The 6,000-nt window shown below is 34.7% G+C and overlaps 1 pseudogene; it reads right to left on the minus strand.

Annotated features, from left to right (window-relative positions):
• LOC112721873 (endoglucanase 25-like) overlaps positions 1-2,212 on the minus strand; it is a 65,614-nt pseudogene extending 63,402 nt beyond the window's left edge.
• Positions 2,213-6,000: the final 3,788 nt, after the last annotated feature.

Raw genomic sequence — 6,000 nt, forward strand, 5'->3', positions numbered from 1 at the left:
CTCCTTTAACAACTTTTAAGATCCCACCTTCAATATGGGTCTTACAACCAAGTTCATCCAATTGCCCAATCGACAACAAATTCTTCTTCAAGTCTTTCACGTGTCTTACCCCTTGAAGTGAACGAATAGAACCATCAAACATTTTTATTTTGACAGTACCCATTCCAACAATTTCTAAGGCATGATCGTTTCCCATAAACACCGATCCTTCCGAGACAGGTTCATATGTACAAAACCAATCACGATGAGGAGTCATGTGCCATGTTGCTCCTGAATCAACAATCCAAACATCAGTGAGCTGTTTGCTACCTTTAGAACCAATTGTTGCTTCGCCATACAGGATTTCTCCATCATCAGAGGTGCTCGCAACACATCCTTGAGAACTTGATCCTTCTGGAATCTTCTCTATACTCTTCTTATTCCAACAATCTTTCTTGAAGTGCCCTCTCTTTCCACAATTGTAGCATTTGACCTGCTTCTTACTTTGTGACTTTGGTCTACTTTGACTCCCACTGAAACCACGCTCCATTGATCTCCCTCTTGTCATCAACAAAGCCTCTGCTTGTTTTGAGCTTTCTAATATATCTTCCTTATTCTTGCGCCTAGATTCTTCTTCAAGAACCGCAGCAACCATGTCATCAAAAGAAAGATAATCAGTCAAAACATTATTAGTTAAGTTAATGATAAGCTGATCATATGAAGCTGGTAGACTTTGAAGTAAGAGCTCTGCACGTTCGTTTTCCGCTATGGTATATTCCAACGATGAGAGTTGGGAAAATAGCGTATTTAGATTGTTGATGTGATCCGTTGCCGATGTGGATTCACTCATTCGAAGAGTATAAAGTCTTCTCTTCAAGAATATCTTGTTGTGAAGTGACTTGACTTCATATAATTTGGTGAGAGCATCCCAAATTTTCTTTGCTGTCTTTTTCTCTGCTACACTTGATAAAACTGAATCAGCTAGTGCCAAGTGTAAGTTTGCAACAGCATTGTTGTCCATCTCCTTCCATTTTTCATCTGTAATTCCAGTGGGTCTACCTTCAATTGCTGTCACGCAATTGTCTTTTCTCATAATGGCTTTTATCTTCAATTTCCATATGGAAAAATTACTCCCACTGAATTTCAGAATTTCATACTTTGCTGTCATTTTTTATACGGTAACTCGCAGCGGAAAAAAAAAAAGAAAATTAATCAGCAACCTTAGGCTCTGATACCACTGTTAGGTACCAGACAAATGACACAGCAAAATATAGAGATGAAAAATTAGAAATTTGTATAAAATATGGAAACAATTGAATAACTTTCTTTGAGAATTACAACTTCTCTCTATCACAAGGAGACTACAATAACACTCTCTCTTGACAAAAGGAGAACACACTTCTCTCTCTATATATAGGAGAAAACTACTCAAAGAAATATTATGTTATTCTATCTGGATGACTTGATTGAAATGAATTAAAGAAAAACTCAATTTATAGGTGAGTCTCTTCAATATGAACCATCCGTCAATTAGAGGTATATAATTCTTCTCTTTTTCAACCACTAAAATTCTAAGGTTATAAACTAAAATTTTTTATTACCTCTCATTTTATTTAGTTATTATTTATTTATATATTTTCTAAAATTAGCTTTACTAATTTTCACAATACTTTTTCTGTTTCAAAAGATGTGTTCATATATACAACATTACAACATGAAAATTTTTTATATAATTAAATGATTATAGTAAAATTTTGTTCATTAATTTTCTGGTGCCGTGAGTTATTTTAAAAAAGAAAAGCATGAATAAAGAAGTTGAGAGCGAGGATTTAGACGGAAAAAGAAAAGGATTTGACGAGTGTTACAGCGTTGAGCATTGAAAAACAAGAGCGCCTTGTGGAGGGCGAGAGTGTAGTTGCTTATGGTGGTGGCGGGGGACGGTCTTGGCTATGAGAGTGGCAAAGCCGGCAGTGAAGGCAGAGATGGCAATGGTGGCAATCATCCAGAGAAATATTTTGCGACTTATGATGATGCAGCCAAGATCCATGTTTTTCATCTTCTTATTCATTTTACTCTTGTGTTCGGGACTGAGGAGCCAGCTCCTTTCAGTCTCGTCCAGTGGCCGCAACAGCGCGGCCTTGTCAAGTCCGCGTTGCTGCAGCATGTTGTGGATTTTATCATCGTCCGCCGCATGAATCTCTAGTGGGCCACTCCATGAATCCCGTTCGAACATACTCGTAATCTAATCTAATCCCTAGCTTCACTTCAAATGCTTACAAGTTACAAACATATATACCATATAAACTAGTAAACAAATGAATTAATAATGCTCCAACCATAATAAGCAAATAATTAAGTGGCTGCATATATATATATATATATATATATATATAGAGAGAGAGAGAGAGAGAGAGAGAGTTTATGTTGACTTCTTCCTCCCGGCATTGCATCCAATCTCCTTAATTCTGATTTTCTGCATTCTTCTCATATTTAAATTACAACTATTTCATGTTTTCTATGTATACTTTCTTCGTCAACATTAAGTGGTTTCTATGCCAATAATCCTGTGAACGTGACCTGGGATGGAAGCTAAGAAGCTGCCATTTTTGTCTGTTTCTGAGTTCTTTTTTTATTATATTTGATTGCTGGCATGGGTTTATTGAACCGTTGGGGATCCAATGCATTCTTGGACGACGATACCTTTTCTGGTCCTTTTTTATTCGGGAAAGTATGAGGAGACAATATCTTTATTGTACAATACATACAATGGGGTTTAATTGAAATTAAAATTAAATTATGGGTAATTAATTAATTTTGATTTCTTTCTAATTTGAAATTTGAAACAAATTAGGATTACCGTTAGTTATGGAATCAGAACAACGAACTCCCTCCCTCAAGACGGCGTGACCTCCATTCTCTCGATTAATCCAAGAATCTCGCCGCTTCAGCCCTCCGTCCGACAGCACCGCCATTACCACCGGCAACCACAGTCGCCTACTCCCTCTCTCTTCCCTCTCTTCTTTGTTTCTTCCCTCTTTCTCCATTTCTCCTCAATCCCCTGTACGCTACCACTGGTCTCTATACAAAGCCTAACCCCGACGAGAAACCCCAATGCAACCCAGCAGCGGCTGAGCTCTGTGCCGCTGCAACACTGCCTCTGCTACCCCTCTCTTTTCATTCTTCCCCTTTCACCAACGCAGGTTCCATGCTTCCTCCTGTTCGTGTTCTTTCGTTTGTTTATTTTAACTAATTTTTAATTCTGCTTTTAGTGTTTAGATTAAGCTTAGATTAATGGATTGATACTTTTTGGATTCCAAAATATTTGACGGCTGATTTTTCTGGATTGATTGCTGCTTAAATTGAGTTTAAAATCCCTGTTTACATATTGTGCACACTATATGCTCGATGAAATGTTTGAGTGAAACTTTTTGTTTAATTCTTATGTTTGGCCGGTATTTGTCTTAAATTTTGTTATTTTTAGGCATTATAATTCAGAATTGTGTAATGTTATGCTATTTTTAATGATGTTTATATTGAGTTTTGACATGGCACTTGATTATTAGTTTTGTTTAAACACCAAATTAGTTTAAAATTTTAAATTTGGTCATTTGATTAGTGTAATTTAAGAAGTGCATATCATGTTTAGTTAAGTGAATTGAATGAAACTACCTATTCATGTATGTTTTAAACATTCCACATGGTTGCCATTAGATTATTTTAAATTCCCATCTTTATGCCTCCATGTCATGCATGCACAAACAAATTTGGTCACAACTCACTTCACACTTGGAAATATATGCTCTAAGTGGCTAGTTGATAAGTAATCACCCATGATGTGCTTGATGCCTAAAGACCCGCATGAATCTTATAAGTGTAGTATATTCTTAAATAATATAAAATAGAACTAACTGCATTGTTATTGTTAAGAGTTTTGCTGAAAATGTAAATTAAATAGAATAAAAAGAAGCATGCATGTTTAGATTAGGAATATATGTATGAGTATACATGATGGATGGCCTATGCATTAACAATGCAACTGAGTAATGAAATAAGTGCATGGTGGTTGTATGTGTTGCTTTTTGATATTGGTGGTACACAGTGTGATGTAGTACAGAGAATAGGGATAGTTAAAATACTTATATAATAGGTAAAATAAAATAAGTAATTTAGTTACTATCAATAAGTGACGTTGATACATTTTTTCCAAGTTAATATGGGTAGTATGATGTGGGTCAGTTATATTTGTGTATCTTTCTCTATGGAGTTTAGAGAGGATTTTTTTGCATCCCATTTACTAATTGTTTATCTAAATAGTTTTCATGATTTGATTTGGGTGTTTATTTCATGATTATAGGCCATGTCACTATTGGATGTTACTGAGGTTGGAAGTGAAGAGATGGATCCTGGCTACATGGTTATCTTCAAACAGACACGTGGGATGTTCATTTCTATAGGCGATCGGATGTTCAATTTACTTGTGAATGCGGATGATTATTATTGGCTTTCTATTTCTATGTGATGAATGCTATTTATGACTTAACTGACTATCGTGGTTTGCAAAAGCTTTTCCATTAACACGTTAATTTAGTGGGTATTTGGTCGTGATAGGGAAAAAAATAACGCTACGGTATTTTCAGTCAATCTGAATGTTCATTTCTGCTTGATTTTGGATGTTCATTTTTCACATATAACCGGATGTTCAATATCATAGAAGTAGAACAAGGGATTGTCAGGTTTCACATTCATCCATTAGCTCACTGTTGCATCTGTTCAAAATGAATCAAATTAACTAGTCCCAAGATCAAATATCATGAGGGCAATGCTTCACCAATTCAACTCATTCAAAATAGGAAAATGAAAAACATATATCCTTAAATACATTCATAATTAAAAAAATGTCATAATAATAACTATCTAGATGGTAACTTTCACTTTCAATCATTATGCTTAAGAGAATCCAAAAAAACACAATCACAACAACTTAACAATAGTTATATAGGATCCACGGTTATGTCCCTCTAATTGCACAGGGAAAAAAATAAAAACCAATCTGATGTCACGCCGCTGACACCTGAAATACATTGCAATATGTTTTCAAATTAATAACCAATAAACAAGATAGATAACACGACAATGTAACATTTAAAGAATCCAGTCAATATTTGGTACCGAATCCAAATTCCTTACAACAACATGGCAGCCCAATAAATTGATGTCTACAGCCAGCAATATTGTTCCGAATATATATTAAATTAACCACTAATTTCAGTAAAAAAAAATGGTTATTTCTAACTCAGATCAGAACCAGGGTAAATCAGTTAAGCAAAAACTATAATTGAAAGAAAAACCATAATCAAACAAGCACTCATTTGACTGTGAAAACCAACCATCCGACTTCTTACTCAATTAAGCCACCAATTAAACAAGTAAAAATATCTATCATGAAGAACAATCAGCGAATACATGTATAACACCCATAAACAAAAAGGATTCCATCAGCATCAGTTTAATTGGTCCAACAGACCGGGTCAATCAGCTACCAAGATAACAATCATTTATGTTAAATATTCTAACTCGATTCATCAAAATGGCAGCCCCATAACTCAATGTTTACATCCAGAGACAGAAACGCGAATAGATATTAAATTAGCCACCAATATCACTTAAAATTAGTATTTGGTATCTCATATCAGAAGCCATATTCGTATCATACATGCATTATTTTACAAAAAAAAAAATACAAACCATAAAAGAATTAACAAAAAAAAAAAAAACAACATCCGATTCAATCCTCAAGTGGACCATGTAATAAGCATATCTAAATAAAATAAAAACTATAATCAAGCATGGATACATGTGAATGTGAAAACCAACAATCTGATTACCTACTACAGTTTCCATCCAATTAAAGAGGCAAAAAAAATCTATCATGAACACCAAACATCCAATACCCAACTAAAGTAACCATCCAATTACATGGAAAAAAAATTTATCATTATCACCGAACATCCAATAACCTAC

This window comes from Arachis hypogaea, chromosome 11 (genome assembly GCF_003086295.3).
Source record: "Arachis hypogaea cultivar Tifrunner chromosome 11, arahy.Tifrunner.gnm2.J5K5, whole genome shotgun sequence".
Classification (NCBI taxonomy): Eukaryota; Viridiplantae; Streptophyta; class Magnoliopsida; order Fabales; family Fabaceae; genus Arachis; species Arachis hypogaea.